At 51.1% G+C, this 16,133-nt stretch overlaps 1 protein-coding gene across 1 annotated transcript in view; it reads right to left on the reverse strand.

Moving 5' to 3' along the window:
* The window catches only part of LOC144258216 (uncharacterized), a 970,182-nt gene that overhangs the window by 578,128 nt on the left and 375,921 nt on the right, over positions 1-16,133 (reverse strand). The window lies entirely within an intron of this gene.

A 16,133-nucleotide genomic window follows, 5' to 3' on the forward strand; every position in this document is an offset into this window, starting at 1 on the left:
CCTTTGTAGGTGCTAAAAACAAGTGTATGAAATGAAATCAGTGTTGGAAATCTAATAGCTGCAGAAAAATAGCTAGTTTTGAATAGAAACTCCAGCTCTGATAACTAACAGGCCTGTATCCAGTCCCTTGCCTGGAATTGTGCCACCAAATTAAAGAAAAGCTGGGCATGTTTCAGGAAGCCATTCCTCACTAACACTGCTGAGATTTTGAGTGCTTTTGTAAAGGATTCTACTTCAGAGAAGTGTACATTTACCCTAACCAAGGCCAAGGATTTGGAAAGAACTGGGGTTGAATGAGTACACGCTCCGTTCTTGGTTTCCATCCCAGTAAAAGAAGCTATGGTGACCAAAGACCCAAGGGAAATTGTTGGTTTGTACAACTCACTGATTACAGATCCAAAGCATGCCAGGGTTAGATTGAGAACAATCATCCTTCACCATTTGGATCCAAAGAGAGAGAGTGCTTCATAGGACATTCCCTCCTCGTGGATTCCAAACTGGGTGCCTGATTGGGTAATGTCAAAGTCAGATTCAGGACTCACATAATTTGTCAGACCACTCTGTTTATTAGCAAAGCACTTTGCCAGTGCACCCAGATATGTGAGCCCCCTGCAAAGGCTCAGGCTAACTTGTTTATACAGATAAGCCAATTGAACATAAGAGACACAAGGAAGCAGAAACTGACAAATATACATACATATCTTACTTGCATACTAATGTTTACCAATCTCCCAGCTCAGTAGGAGCTCTAAGTTAATTAGTTTGAGGACCCATTGTCTCACACTCCTTAATGTTTCTCTTCTTGACAACTATATTTCAACAAACCCTTCAAGTAGCATTTCTTTAATGAATTCTAATTTCAATATAATTCTTTCTATTTTCACAGAAACCAGGACTTTCAGGCTGTGGAAATGATGGTAACCAATGAGGCAAGGAACGTGTCCGGTTCCAATTTCAGACTTCCAGATACTCGCATGTTGAGTCCTGATTCTCTGGTTTTGTGTCTGATGCTCCGGCTTCACAATAAAGCTGATGTTGGCACAGCTGCCCCAATGTAGCTGCACTGGTGTAGCATGCTATTACAGATGCTCTAAGCCAATGGGAGAGATCTCTCCCGTCGGACTTCATTAGTCCAGCCCCCTCAAGCTATATGTCCTGCTGACGTAGCGCTATCTACACAGGGCGTTAGGGCTGTGTAACTACATTGCTCAACTCTGGATTTTTCACACCCCTGAGCAATATAGTTATACCGATAAATGCCTTCAGTGTAGGACAGTTTTCTCTTGTGTTTTATGCATTTACATCCCTTCTCCTCTACCTCCTCCTACTTTGAAAGATTAAAAAGTGTGAAAAGAGATTTTTTTTTCCTCGTGCTGCAAACATTCCCACATAGGAGACCCCTTCCACCAACACACATGGCAGAAGAACCAGCGATATGTGAACTCAGAGAATTGGTTGGGACCTACGTTGGGACAAACCAGAACTAGAGCCAAGGTTCGGTTGTTGGCAACGGGCATTAAAAGAAAATGAACTCATATGACAAGAATTTGAGCTCTTTGAATAGGTTATTGTTTCCAATGAAAACGAATTTATTGGTTAAAGAGTAGGAGACTAATTGTGTGATAATCTGAATCACTTTGTAAAACAAAGTGTCTTGTTTTTTGTTTTGTTAGTAATTTACCCCCTGTAGTGTAAGGAGTTCTGGTAGAAAACCTCACTCCAATGGTTGGGGTGGAAGAATGTGTGTGAGAGTGTATAAGTGAATATTGGCCCAGTATAGATTTTAAATTTTTGTGTTTCAAATAGAACTTATTTTGCTTAGTTTCAAAGTCTATTTCTAGTGAAAGCAAAATTATTCGAAGAGACAATTTGTAGAAGTGTTTACAAGTTCTTACACTTAGACTGTAAGGGTCACTGACTTCCCCACTTCTCTAATTTGCAAAGGAAAGTCATCTGTCATAGGATGTGTTCAGCAGGTAGGAAAGTTGCAGTCCTCAACCACCAACGAAAAGGCTGAAGTCCATTACCTTTTAGGACAATAAGCCATCTAAAGTCTGGTCTATGCTGAAAAGCGATGTTGACGTAGCCACCTCTCTCAGGGGTGTGAAAAGTCCACTCCACTGAGAGAAGTAGTTAATGTGACCTCAGCCCCAGTGTAGACAGTGTTAGGTTGTCAGAAGAATACTTCCAGTGTTTGAAGTATAGACAGAGCCTGAGAAAGACTGATCCCCTATGGGAAGTGAGTCATGACATGAAATCCAATTTTGACCCATTTCCCTATATGTGAGAGAGGTACTAGTATGGAGGGCTGAGCCAGCTGTCCGATCGCCTGGTTCCTCAACTGTAGCTACAGCTCTTAGTACCCATCCACCCAAAGACGGAGAGAAATGGAGAGTTCCAACCATTGTTATTTTAGTATCTTATTGTTCCTTTCTCTGTTTTTTGTGCTGGCCTTTCTTTTATATCAGGGTGTGAGGGTATAGCTCAGTTCATGTTGTGACAAAGCTCTGTCCTTGTCTCTATGGGTCCCACGTTTCCTGGTGGATTTTGCTAGCCTCAGAGGCTCACTGTGACCCTCCACGTAGCCCTTCTCTCTCTCTAGAGGCAAGGGCCACAGCTTACTGAGCCATCATAAGCCAGCAAGGGAGGTGAGGAGAAGCAACCCCCCGTCGCACAATCTCTGTTTCCCAGTATCCATGATTAATAAGGGAGGGGAGGGGAGGGGAGAGCCCGGGCCCGCCCTCTACTCTGGGCTGCAGCCCGAGGACCCTAATAGTAGCAGCTATGGTAGCTGACTTTTGGGAAATAGGACGTGTACAATTCCCTGGGCCGCTTCCCCACAGCAGCCCCCACTCAGTATCTCCTTCGCTGTTACCTCAGGGCCTCCTTCCTTGCACCTGACGTGGATTTGCACTGCTTGGTTGTGGCCACACCCACAGAACGCCTCTTCCCCCAAGGCTCCACCTTGTTCCCCCCTCCGTCGTCCGTTCTTAGGGCTGCTAAAAAGTGCTGGGCCCATGGCCCTCTAAACCCCGCTCGTCCTGCACCCTGACACACAGCCAGGCAGGCAGCAGTGTGTGGGAGTGTGTGTATGTGACAGAGACTGCTGGGCGGTGCTGAGCCAGTGCGGGAAGTGGGGGCTGATGTCGGGGCTGTCCCGCTCCCCCTGACTCAGGACTGGGGTGTCCCGCTCTCCCTGACTCAGGACTGGGGTGTCCCCCTCCCCCTGACTCAGGACTGGTTGCTTCCAGCAGCTGTCTGAACTTAGGGACAGCGTGCCAACACACTCACTCTTCCGCAACACACACGCTCCCCGAACACACACACTGTCTGTCCCCAACACACACACACTCTCTGCCCACCACGCCCACGGCAGCTGAAAAGCAGCTGGCAATCGAGTCGGATGCCCACGGAACAATGGGATAGAGAAACCTACCTCGTGTCGCTGCCCACGAGGCATTGCAAACCCTTCCCAAAGCACCCTGCGGCCAGTTGCACAGTGGGATAGCGTCCCACAATGCACTGCTCTCTGTGGCGATCCAAGAGCTGCTAGCCTGGATGCGCTCCGGTGACACAAGCGGCCTAGTGTGGACATGCAACAGCGGCTTAATTAAAACGCTTTAACTAAAGCAGCATAACTCTGTCGTGTAGAGACGTAGCCTGGCTCCCACTGGGGCCAAGGATGCTCAGGCACTGAAACTAAAGAGCCACAACTTCCTCCGTAGTTGGCAGGATTCAAACCTGCACAGGGCGACCCCCCCAAGGGATTTCGAGTCCACCACCTTAACCACTCAGCCACAACTACTTGCTTTATAGAGCGCTCTCACGACACTCTAGTTCTTTTCTCACTGAGTGATCGTTTCCAATTGTTTCCTCAGACCAGCGTCCACAACACACTCACTGCTGTGCTGTTGTGTAAGTGTGCCCAGGGCTGAACAAGAATTCCTGCTCGTTTCCCTTCTGGCTGGAGCATGAGGAGAGTGTGTTTGTGGCCAGTGATGTTGCTGTAGATTGTTGTAAAATTCCTGCCTCGATAATTCAGACAGTCCCTTTCCCGTCATATCCCCAGTACATCAGTGACTGTAATAGCAGGGGGCAGGTTTTCTGTGGGGCACAGAGCTTTGCCAGGGGGTTGGTGTCTCCTTCCTTTCCTCACCCTGGAGGAAACTCAGCTTTTCATTCCATCTTTAATGTGTCATGGAATAACAACAGCGGCATGAAGAAAGAGGTGGGCAGGGTGGGCCTCAGGGGAGGGGCACAGAGGTGCAAGTGGTGGGCAGGGCAGGACGGAGAGGCACGGGTGGCAGGCTGGGTGGGTCTGATGGGTGGGGCTGAGAGGTGGGAGCGGCGGCCATGGTGGGTCTCAGGGGAGGGGTCAGAGAGGTGTGGGTGGCGGGCAGACCTTGGGGTAGGGGGCGGAGAGGAATGAGCAGCCGGCAAGGAGGCCTCGGGGAGAGAGGAGCGAGTGAAAGGTGGACCAGCAGGCCTCAGCCGAAGAGGCAGAGTGCGGTGGCTTACTGTTACTGACTTAATTTTGTAAGATAGACCTGTCCAAAGAATTACACACACACAAATTGGGAGTAAAACTTCACCCGCTTCTCTGCTTTACAGAATCAAAACACAAGAAATGCTTGTTAGGGCCCAGTGCGGGTTGGCAGGGAGTCAGGTGTGGGCAGACACCGTACATTAGCCAGAGGAAAGCACCATGGATTAGCTGGTTTAAAGCACCTGTCTTCTAAACAGGAGATCCTGGGTTCAACTCCCAGTAGTGGCTTTTGAGGCACCTGGTACTGGCTGCTATCAGAAGACAAATAACAGAGTTAGATGGACCTTTGGTCTAGCCCAGTGTAGCTGTTCTTGTTGTTTAAGTTACACTCAGAGGCACTGATAATAGAGTGACTGAAAGTTTGGGTGTGAAGGGCTGATAGGTCAGTGTTCCAGTCCCCTCGCAGATGACCCTCTCCCTCTGGGACAGGGGCAGGTCCGAGCTCTCACACCAAGTGGCTCATTGGGGCTGCCAGAATCTGTGGGCGGCTCACTCAGTTTACGCCGAGGGTTGAGTCCTGCTTTGTGCACCGTGTCTGAGAATGAAAATCCTTACTGAATGAGGGAGGGAACCTAGTGACAGAGGAGGTGGAAAAAGCTAATGTTCACAATGCTTTTTTTGCCTCTGTCTTCACAAACAAGGTCAGCTCCCAGACTACTGCACGGGGCAGCACAGCATGGGGAGGAGGTGACCAGCCCTCTGTGGAGAAAGAGGTGGTTCGGGACTATTTAGAAAAGCTGGACGTGCACAAGTCCATGGGGCCGGACGAGTTGGATCCGAGAGTGCTAAAGGAACTGGCGGCTGTGATCGCAGAGCCATTGGCCATTATCTTTGAAAACTCGTGGCGAACAGGGGAAGGTGGGTGTTTTAATCGCTGTGCAGCCATAATGTTAGGATACGTCTACAGTGCAATGAATCACCCACGGCTGGCCAGTGTCACATTAATCAGGATCGTGCGGCTTGGGCTGTAAAGTTGCAGTGTACAAATACAAAGAAACAAGAGCAAAAACCGGTTGCCTTTATAGCTAGATAGCTATAGATACATGGCAAATAGCAACAAGAATCAGCGTAGAGCTGGATCTAAAAAAATGAAAGATTAATCTTTGCTCTACAAATAATAACTACTGATAAATGGTAATATAAAAAAGGACCTCAAATTCCTTCGTAATTTGATGGTTCTTGGAACTTCCAGGCATATTGGCTAGAATTTTCGAGACACAGATTGTCAGAAAAACGTAACACGCTGAGTGCTCCACCTGAAACAAAAGCAAATACTGTTGCCTGGATAGATAGATACATTGCAAAGAGCAACAAGAATCAACGTAGAGCTGAATCTCCAAAACAGAAAGATTTATCTTGCAATACAAATAATAAAATGTATTAATTATTATTAATTATTTATATTTATTTTATTTTATTATGTCACAAAGGACCATGAATTCCTTCATACTTTTATCATCCTCAGGATGTTGCTGTGAATTCAGAGACATGATTGTCTTCTGGAGCAGCCGTTGCAGTTTCAAAAGGAAATTCAGGCAGAAAATGAAGCAGGGAGGGTTGTGATGGGGTGCATGAAAGGAGAAGAGGCTTGTTCCTCTTGAGTTTTCTTTCCGTTGCTCTCATGATCCTGATGGAGGAAGCAGAAGCTTAATTTGAGTTTCTCCCCACTCCCCTCCTTCTGTCGGCAGTGTGCGTCTTCACCAGGAGTGCTTCCACCGAATGAAGAGGGGCAGTGTTGGGGGGGCTGAGAAACGGGGCTCTTCACTCATTTGCTCGTTTGCTCGCCACACTACTGTTAGCCGACGGCCAAGGATGTTTGGTGACGTGCCAGCTATGCCCGTTTATACCATCCGTTATTTTAACCGCTAGAACGCACTGTCCCTTCGCGGCGGGCAGCCCGGGATAGGCTGACGGATGCCCCAAGGTCCTAACTACCCGTGACTTTAACTGCTGGAGCTCAGAGCTCCTTCGTAGCGGGCAGTCAATACTGACTGACAGGTGCCCCAATGGCAGCACTAAGAGCCTCTCCACACCCGTGACTTTAACTGCTAGAGCTCAGAGCTCCTTCGCAGCGGGCAGCCAGGATTGACTGACAGGTGCCCCAAGAGTTTGCCCCGTGGAGGCGGCACAACTCAACGCTAGGCTCTTAGTACTCTCACCTCATGGCCAGGCTTTAGAGCCAAAACGGCTGAGGTTCTTTCATTGTGTTGGCTGCTTTGCAGTAAACCAGAGAAAACAAGTCAGGCTTATGCACAAATGGTTACCAAAATTTATTAAGCTAGATTCTAATCATGTGGTTACAAAATTGCTAGTGCCTACTTATTTAAATGTCGAGATGTTACACACACAAACAAGTTACAAAACTGAAGCCACAATGCCAAAGAAAGAAAACAAAGTGTAGAGCTCTATTTCAAAATATGTGCACACTAAAGATAGGAGATCAGGTGTGGGTGCTTCTTACCCTCCTTGCATCTCTCGATTACAGCGGTGCCAAGCCAGGATCGGTCACTCAATTCCGCGGAAAGACGAATAAGGGACAGGGCTTAGGGACCCTCTTAGCTGCAGAAGCCTTGGGAGGCTGTCACTTATCTGACCAGCACATAGATAGTGAAAAGCACTCCAAAATCATGGTGTTGTAGGTCCCCTACTTATACCTCTGTACTCCTTTATTCTCTTTCTCCTTTCTTATGCCAAATTGAGGCTGGTCTGTCGGGGTGACGCCAGCTTTCGCAAGAGTAGTTTACACTTGCAAGGGAGAGAAACAATAAGTGTCGACTACTGGACATTTCTTTTATCAGGGTAAATATTTTCCCACCTAGGATGTTGGTGTGTGTGCATCACGCTATTTAGTAGGGGCTAAGAGCCATGTCTGTCAAAGGGCCTCTGCCTGCTGTGAGCTTAATCCTTGTATCTGTTCCCAGAGGCACATTGTAGCAGCACACCTGTGCTTCTCACAGCTTCAAAGGCTGTGCTGGAATATATGTTAAGTGCCCTGTTCCGGCTTCCTCCTGTGTTTCCAGCAATGCTGGTCTGAGCGGGGGGGGGGCTGGCTGTATGGCTACAGACCCCCACCTGCCCTCCACCAGGATCTGCCAGGCCATTTGCCTGGGACCCCCTCCTCCGGCCAGCAGGACCCCCTGACGCTTTACAGGAGGACCCCTCACTCTGCGCCAGGGACCGCCCCACCACAGCTCTGTGCACTGGGCATGGCAATGGTCCCAGGAGCCAGCTGGGCAATCCCAGACAGAGCCCCTGGCACAGCACCAGGCAGCGTCTAATCCCCTGCCCCACCTGCCCAAGAGACCCCCACCCCCACTGGTCTGCAGCCAACAGGCCCCCAGCGATACCCACCTCCAGGACCCATAGCCTTAGGGCTGGGCACATCAGAACTACCCCCCGAAACCCCAAACCCTCCAGAAACCACCAACCTGACTAGGGTCCCCCCTGCCCAGCCACCCAGAGGCCTCCCCCTACCACAATGTCCCATCAACTCCCGCTGCAATCTCCCCACACAGACATGCACCCCCCCAGCAACAGTGTTCCCTCACAGTGTCTGACAAGTGGACAGAAAGTTATCACCACCCCCTGCTGGCCAGTCACACAGGCAGAGGGAGCCCAGGGGGACGCCTCTTTAACAGGAGAAGGGAAGCCATGGAGGGCCAAAATAACTAAGACATTTCCATACTCTGTCACTAGTAAATAATGGCCACCGTCGATCCACCACAGATTTGGCTACATCTTTGCACAGTGGGAAGCCCCCCCTCACGGAGACCCTTTGTCATGGGGTTTGGGATATTTCTGGACCCACGCTGCACTCAGAGGGACCTCCTCATCCCGTGCCAGCTGGAGAAAAGAAAAGGGTCCAGCCAACTCTCCTGTTACCAACTGGGAACCACCCATCCCCCAAACAGGGGGAGGCCCCTGGCTTTGATGGGTATTGAATATATGGCTAGTCTCTTTTATCAGCAAACATTTTTAACAGAGAGAAAGGAGGGAACAAATGATTCTCAAAGGAGAGGGAAAGATGTTCATTGTTGCAGGGGGTTAATTTCCCGACCAGGATGGAGAAGGATTCAGGGCGACAGGTTCCCCCCAAGGAAGGACAAGTTGCTAGGATTTAGAGACATGGGGAACAGCCCCAAACTCGAGAGGATTTTTAATTGACATTTGATAATGACATCGTAAGAGGGAAACCTGAGATTTGAGATCAGTGTTCAGAAATGAAAGAGAAAGGGTGGAAATCTGAGGGATTTTGGATCCATTTATGCAAATTATAGAGAGGAAAGGGGAAAATGAGAGGGATTTTATAGCAGTTGTTGATAGGAGGTTGTCACGGAGTCCCTGGGCGATGCTCTGGAACTGCTCCCCATGAAGCCGGGCAGGACTCTGGGGCAGTCGCCTTTCTGGGAGCAGCCTGTCTGCAGGACACACAGCTCACACAGCTTCCACCTTCCTGGGTCTGACCTCGGACCATTCAGCCTCCTCTGCCCCTCCGTGCGCTTCCCACAGCCAGTCCGCTCAGGCAGGGCTCCTGGGGAAGCCAGAGGGTCCTGCCCCACAACTCCGCAGTCAGACGGGACTCTCAGCCAGCCAGTAAAATAGAAGGTTTATTAGATGACAGGAACATGGTCTAAAACAGAGCTTGCAGGTGCAGAGACCAGGACCCCTCAGCTGGGGCCATTTTTGGGGGGGCAGTGAGCCAGACAACCACGTCTGCCCTTCACTCCATGTCCCAGCCAGCCCCAAACTGAAACTCCCTCCAGCCCCTCCTCCTCTGGGCTTTGTTCCTTTCCGGGGCCAGGAGGTCACCTGATTCCTTTCTTCTCCAACCCTTTAGCTCTCACCTTGCAGGGGGGAAGGGCCCAGGCCATCAGTGGCCAGGAAACAGGGTGTCGGCCATTCTCTGTGTCCAGACTCCTGCACACACATGCCCTCTAGGGCTCTGCAATGATCATACACCCTTATCCCACCCCCTAGATACTTAAGAACTTCATAGGGGAAACTGAGGCACCCCCACACTATTCAGAGGAAACATTAAGAACAGTCCCACTTCGTCACAAAGGTAAAAGCTGAGTGTATTTCCCACCACTATTTGGTCAATGAATAGAGCGGAAATGTGCAACATTGGCAAACATTTTAGATCCATATTCAGGAATCTGAGAAAAGTTTTCAATCTGAGATTTTCGTCGTAATTTATAATTACAGAGACAGGGAAAGCTCTCAGGGGCATATTCAATTAGAAGTAGACAACTAGAGTAAAAGTGGGGCAAACTTTTTTATCAATCTTTGAGACGTACAGAGAAAACGTGTCACAAACTACGCAACTGAGAACATGGGATAAACGCCAAGACCGGGGGGGATTTTATGTGGCTATTAAAGAACTAGCTGGAAAAGGGGGACCGTTTGTGATATAAAATCCAGCCTGCCCAATACATAAACAGAGAGTGATCGTCCCCCCCCCCACCCGCCCCCGTTCACCTGGGCAGCAGGGAGCCCTCTGAGGGGCTGACTGGAGGGGGCGGGGGGGGAGCTGGAGGGCTCCCTGGGGGAGGGGAGGGGGCGGTAGGGGGGGGATCGGCAGATGGGGGGCAGGTGGGGGTTGGGGGCAACGGTGCTGCAATTGGGGGGCAGCAAGTGGGACTGGGAAGCCAGGATCGGGGGCAGCCCCATGGGGGACACGTCCCCACCCTTCCTGGCACCGGGAGAGACCCGGCGTCTCCTCCCACCCCCACGCCGGGGCAGCCAGGTTGGGGGATGGCTCCGGGCTCCAACTTCCCACCGACACCGGGACAAATAACTGCGGATAAAACGGCGGGGGAGGGAAATCCCGCCCCCCCCAACGGGATGGGAGTTTCAATGGACATGTGAGGAGGAGGGAGAGACGCGGGGGGGGATCAGGGAAGACGAGAGAGCGGATCAGTGGGGGGTGGGGGGGAGTTTACAACCACGTGGGAGCTACCGAGAGGGAAAAGGGGAAAACTGGGGGGCATTTGTGCCCGTTTGGGGGGGAAGGGGATCCAATTAACTCCCCCGCCGCCCCCCACTTCCCCCCCGGGAATTTCCTGGCTGCACAGAGACAGTTCGACCCCCCCCCGCAACTCCGGCTTCTCCCCCCAACAAACCCAAGGGACCCCGCCCGCCGGGCCCCAGTCTCTGTGCCCCCCAATCGCAGCCGTGCCGGGGGCAGAGAGTCACTTTCCTGCCCCCCCACCAGAACTCCCCCCCCGGCGGGGTCTCCCACTCACCGGGTCGGGGGCGGCCAGAGCCCGGGCCTGGTCCCAGCTGGAGAAAGCCCCCCACGGCCGAGGACGGAGGAGTTAATGACGGGCCCCCCCAGCACAGACCCCGGAGGGGAGCCGCACCCGCTCCTCCGAGAGCACCTGGGGGCGGGGCCTGGATCAGACCGGGGGCGGGGCAGCGCCTGGGGGCGGGGCCTGGAGCAGACTGGGGGCGGGTCCGCGCCAGGGGGCGGGGTCTGGAGCAAACCGTGGGCGGGGCAGCGTCTGGGGGCGGGGCTTGGAGCAGACCAGACGCTGCCTCGTGTCGGATCTGCAGGAGGTGCAGCTGCGGCTCCCATCCGCGGTCTGTGCGGGGGGGCCGTCATTAACCCCCCCGTGCCCGGCCGGGGGAGGGGGCTTTGTCCAGCTGGGACCCGCCCCGGTGAGTGGCAGACCCCGGAGGGGGAGCGCTGGGCGGGGGAGGGCAGGACAGTGACTCTCTGCCCCCCAGCTGCCCATCCCCCACTGCCGCCCCCTCCCCGCCCCCAGGGAGCCCTCCACCTCCCCCCCCCCGCCCCCTTCAGTCAGCCCCTCAGATGGCTCGCTGCTGCCCAGGTGAACAGGGGCGGGGGGGGGGGGGACGATCACTTTCTCTTTATGTATTGGACAGGCTGAATTTTATATCACAAACGGTCCCCCTTTTCCAGCTAGTTCTTTAATAGCCACATAAAATCCCCCCCGGTCTTGGCGTTTATCCCATGTTCTCAGTTGCGTAGTTTGTGACACGTTTTCTCTGTAGGTCTCAAAGATTGATTAAAAAGTTTGCCCCACTTTTACTCTAGTTGTCTACTTCTAATTGAATATGCCCCTGAGAGGTTTCCCTGTCTCTGTAATTATAAATTACGACGAAAATCTCAGATTAAAACCTTTTCTCAGATTCCTGAATATGGATCTAAAATGTTTGCCAATGTTGCCCATTTCCGCTCTATTCATTGACCAAATAGTGGTGGGAAATACACTCAGCTTTTACCTTTGTGACGAAGTGGGACTGTTCTTAATGTTTCCTCTGAATAGTGTGGGGGTGCCTCAGTTTCCCCTATGAAGTTCTTAAGTATCTAGGGGGTGGGATAAGGGTGTATGATCATTGCAGAGCCCTAGAGGGCATGTGTGTGCAGGAGTCTGGACACAGAGAATGACCGACACACTGTTTCCTGGCCACTGATGGCCTGGGCCCTTCCCCCCTGCAAGGTGAGAGCTAAAGGGTTGGAGAAGAAAGGAATCAGGTGTCCTCCTGGCCCCGGAAAGGAACAAAGCCCAGAGGAGGAGGGGCTGGAGGGAGTTTCAGTTTGGGGCTGTCTGGGACATGGAGTGAAGGGCAGACATGGTTGTCTGGCTCACTCCCCCCCAAAAATGGCCCCAGCTGAGGGGTCCTGTTCTCTGCACCTGCAAGCTCGGTTTTAGACCATGTTCCTGTCATCTAATAAACCTTCTATTTTACTGGCTGGCTGAGAGTCACGTCAGACTGCGGAGTTGGGGGGCAGGACCCCCTGGCTTCCCCAGGAGCCCTGCCTGAGCGGACTGGCTGTGGGAAGTGCACGGAGGGGCAGAGGAGGCTGAATGGTCCGAGGTCAGACCCAGGAAGGTGGAAGCTGTGTGAGCTGTGTGTCCTGCAGACAGGCTGCTCCCAGAAAGGCGACTGCCCCAGAGTCCTGCCCGGCTTCATGGGGAGCAGTTCCAGAGCATCGCCCAGGGACTCCGTGACAACCTCCTATCAACAACTGCTATAAAATCCCTCTCATTTTCCCCTCTCCTCTCTATAATTTGCATAAATGGATCCAAAATCCCTCAGATTTCCATCCTTTCTCTTTCATTTCTGAACACTGATCTCAAATCTCAGGTTTCCCTCTTACGATGTGATTATCAAATGTCAATTAAAAATCCTCTCGAGTTTGGGGCTGTTCCCCATGTCTCTAAATCCTAGGACTTGTCCTTCCTTGGGGGGAACCTGTCGCCCTGAGCCTTCTCCATCCTGGTTGGGAAATTAACCCCCCTGCAACAATGAACATCTTTCCCTCTCCTTTGAGAATCATTTGTTCCCTCCTTTCTCTCTGTTAAAAATGTTTGCTGATAAAAGAGACTAGCCATATATTCAATACCCATCAAAGCCAGGGGCCTCCCCCTGTTTGGGGGATGGGTGGTTCCCAGTTGGTAACAGGAGAGTTGGCTGGACCCTTTTCTTTTCTCCAGCTGGCACGGGATGAGGAGGTCCCTCTGAGTGCAGCGTGGTCCAGAAATATCTCAAACCCCATGACAAAGGGTCTCCGTGAGGGGGGGCTTTCCGCAGTGCAAAGATGTAGCCAACTCTGGGGTGGATCCACGGTGGCCATTATTTGCTAGTGAGAGAGTATGGAAATATCTTACTTATTTTGGCTCTCCATGGCTTCCCTTCTCCTGTTAAAGAGGCGTCCCCCCGGGCTCCCTCTGTCTGTGTGACTGGCCAGCAGGGGGTGGTGATAACTTTCTATCCACTTGTCAGACACTGTGAGGGAACATTGTTGCTGGGGGGGTGCATGTCTGTGTGGGGAGATTGCAGTGGGAGCTGAAGGGACATTGTGTTAGGGGGAGGCCTCTGGGTGGCTGGGCAGGGGGGACCCTAGTCAGGTTGGTGGTTTCTGGAGGGTTTGGGGTTTCGGGGGGTAGTTCTGATGTGCCCAGCCCTAAGGCTATGGGTCCTGGAGGTGGGTATCGCCGGGGGCCTGTTGGCTGCAGACCAGTGGGGGTGGGGGACTCTTGGGCAGGTGGGGCAGGGGATTAGACGCTGCCTGGTGCTGTGCCAGGGGCTCTGTCTGGGATTGCCCAGCTGGCTCCTGGGACCATTGCCATGCCCAGTGCACAGCGCTGTGGTGGGGCGGTCCCTGGCGCAGAGTGAGGGGTCCTCCTGTAAAGCGTCAGCGGGTCCTGCTGGCCGGAGGAGGGGATCCCAGGCAAATGGGCTGGCAGATCCTGGTGGAGGGCAGGTGGGGGTCTGTAGCCAGACAGCCAGCCCCCCCCACGCCCTCAGACCAGCATTGCTGGAAACACAGGAGGAAGCCGGAACAGGGCACTTAACATATATTCCAGCACAGCCTTTGAAGCTGTGAAAAGCACAGGTGTGCTGCTACAATGTGCCTCTGGGAACAGATACAAGGATTAAGCTCACAGCAGGCAGAGGCCCTTTGACAGACATGGCTCTTAGCCCCTGCTAAATAGCGTGATGCACACACACCAACATCCTAGGTGGGAAAATATTTACCCTGATAAAAGAAATGTCCAGTAGTCGATACTTATTGTTTCTCTCCCTTGCAAGTGTAAACTACTCTTGCGAAAGCTGGCGTCACCCAGACAGACCAGCCTCAATTTGGCATAAGAAAGGAGAAAGAGAATAAAGGAGTACAGAGGTATAAGTAGGGGACCTACAGCACTATGATTTTGGAGTGCTTTTCACTATCTATCTGCTGGTCAGATAAGTGACAGCCTCCCAAGGCTTCTGCAGCTGAGAGGGTCCCTAAGCCTTGTCCCTTATTCGTCTTTCCGTGGAATTGAGTGACCGATCCTGGCTTGGCACCGCTGGAATCGAGAGATGCAAGGAGGGTAAGAAGCACCCACACCTGATCTCCTATCTTTAGTGTACACATATTTTGAAATAGAGCTCTACACTTTGTTTTCTTTCTTTGGGATTGTGGCTTCAGTTTTGTAACTTGTGTGTGTGTGGAACATCTCGACATTTAAATAAGTAGGCACTAGCAATTTTGTAACCACATGATTAGAATCTAGCTTAATAAATTTTGGTAACCATTTGTGCATAAGCCTGACTTGTTTTCTCTGGTTTACTGGAAAGCAGCCAACACAATGAAAGAACCTCAGCCGTTTTGGCTCCAAAGCCTGGCCATGAGGTGAGAGTACTAAGAGCCTAGCGTTGAGTTGTGCCGCCTCCACGGGGCAAACTCTTGGGGCACCTGTCAGTCAATCCTGGCTGCCCGCTGCGAAGGAGCTCTGAGCTCTAGCAGTTAAAGTCACGGGTGGTTAGGACCTTGGGGCATCCGTCAGCCTAGCCCGGGCTGCCCGCCGCGAAGGGACAGTGCGTCCTAGCGGTTAAAGTCACGGATGGTATAAATGGGCATAGCTGGCACCTCACCAAACATCTTTGGCCGTCGGCTAACAGTAGTGTGGCGAGCAAACGCGCAGGTGGGTGAGATAATATCTTTGACTGGGCCAGCTTCTGTTGGGGACAAAGACAAGCTTTTCTGGGACCTGCATGGCTACAACTACATAGCAAATGCTCATAAGCCATGAATTAGTTCTTCTTTCACACTGGAATGCATCACTTTTGGTGTGACACCAAGAAATTATTTATTAGCCCATATAACCATTTCTTCTCCACATGCTGAGATTATCTTTCGGCTGTAATGCCATCCTGTATTAAAATTCCAAATGGCCAATTAGCAAGCACCAAAATAAAGAACAGCCAATTATTAATCTGCCTCACCCCTAGCCCTGCCCAGGATCTCTGCATTGCTTTAGGAAATATTTTCACATAGATATTTGCAAATTGGGAAGTTTTTAAATTGTGTCAGCTTCCGTCTAGAAAGAGAGAGTGGTAATCTAAATTGCTCCAACACAGAATTCCCCATCTATGTGAGAGAAAGAATTAGAAAGAAGTATGGAAAGTGAATCCAAGATAAAAGATTCTGACCTTTCCTTTGAAATGCTCGGTGCAATAAATCAGTGAATAGTCCCATAAGTAAACTCCTGTAAGTGACAGAAAAGAGGGCATGGGAAAAGGCTGTCAAATGTTGTGTTAAACTTTAATTCATGAGCAAAATTGTTTGGCCATTAAATTACAACTCTAAAATATTGTAAAAGGAAAGAAAAATGAACAAAAAGTGTGGGAAATATGGGTGTATTTCAGCAAAGGGCTTGGAATGGAGGAAGACCAAAAGTGATCAGTTGGGGGAAAAGGCACTGTTTCTGCCGAGTTTTAAACCAGGGATATTTTGTGTGTCAAGCCAACATGATAACCACCACACTACACTACAATCTACGACAGAAACCAATTGTGCCCAGATTTGGATTTCCCCTTCTAAGGCTTTCTCAGCTGCCAGTGTATATCCGCTCCCTCAGTTTCCTTTGAAGAACAGGACAACAAAGAACTTACTTTCCAAACTCCGACAGGCATCAGAAAAGCTGCAATGTCTCATCCAATTTGCCCTTCTCACAATGAGGCGAAAACGCAGGCAAATCTCATAAGCAAGAAACCTCACATCCACTCCACTTCTCCATGGACATTTTCCTGCCAGCTCCTCGGGAGCAACCAACAAGACAAGAAACCA

The sequence above is a fragment of the Eretmochelys imbricata genome, chromosome 28 (genome assembly GCF_965152235.1).
Source record: "Eretmochelys imbricata isolate rEreImb1 chromosome 28, rEreImb1.hap1, whole genome shotgun sequence".
Taxonomy (NCBI): Eukaryota; Metazoa; Chordata; order Testudines; family Cheloniidae; genus Eretmochelys; species Eretmochelys imbricata.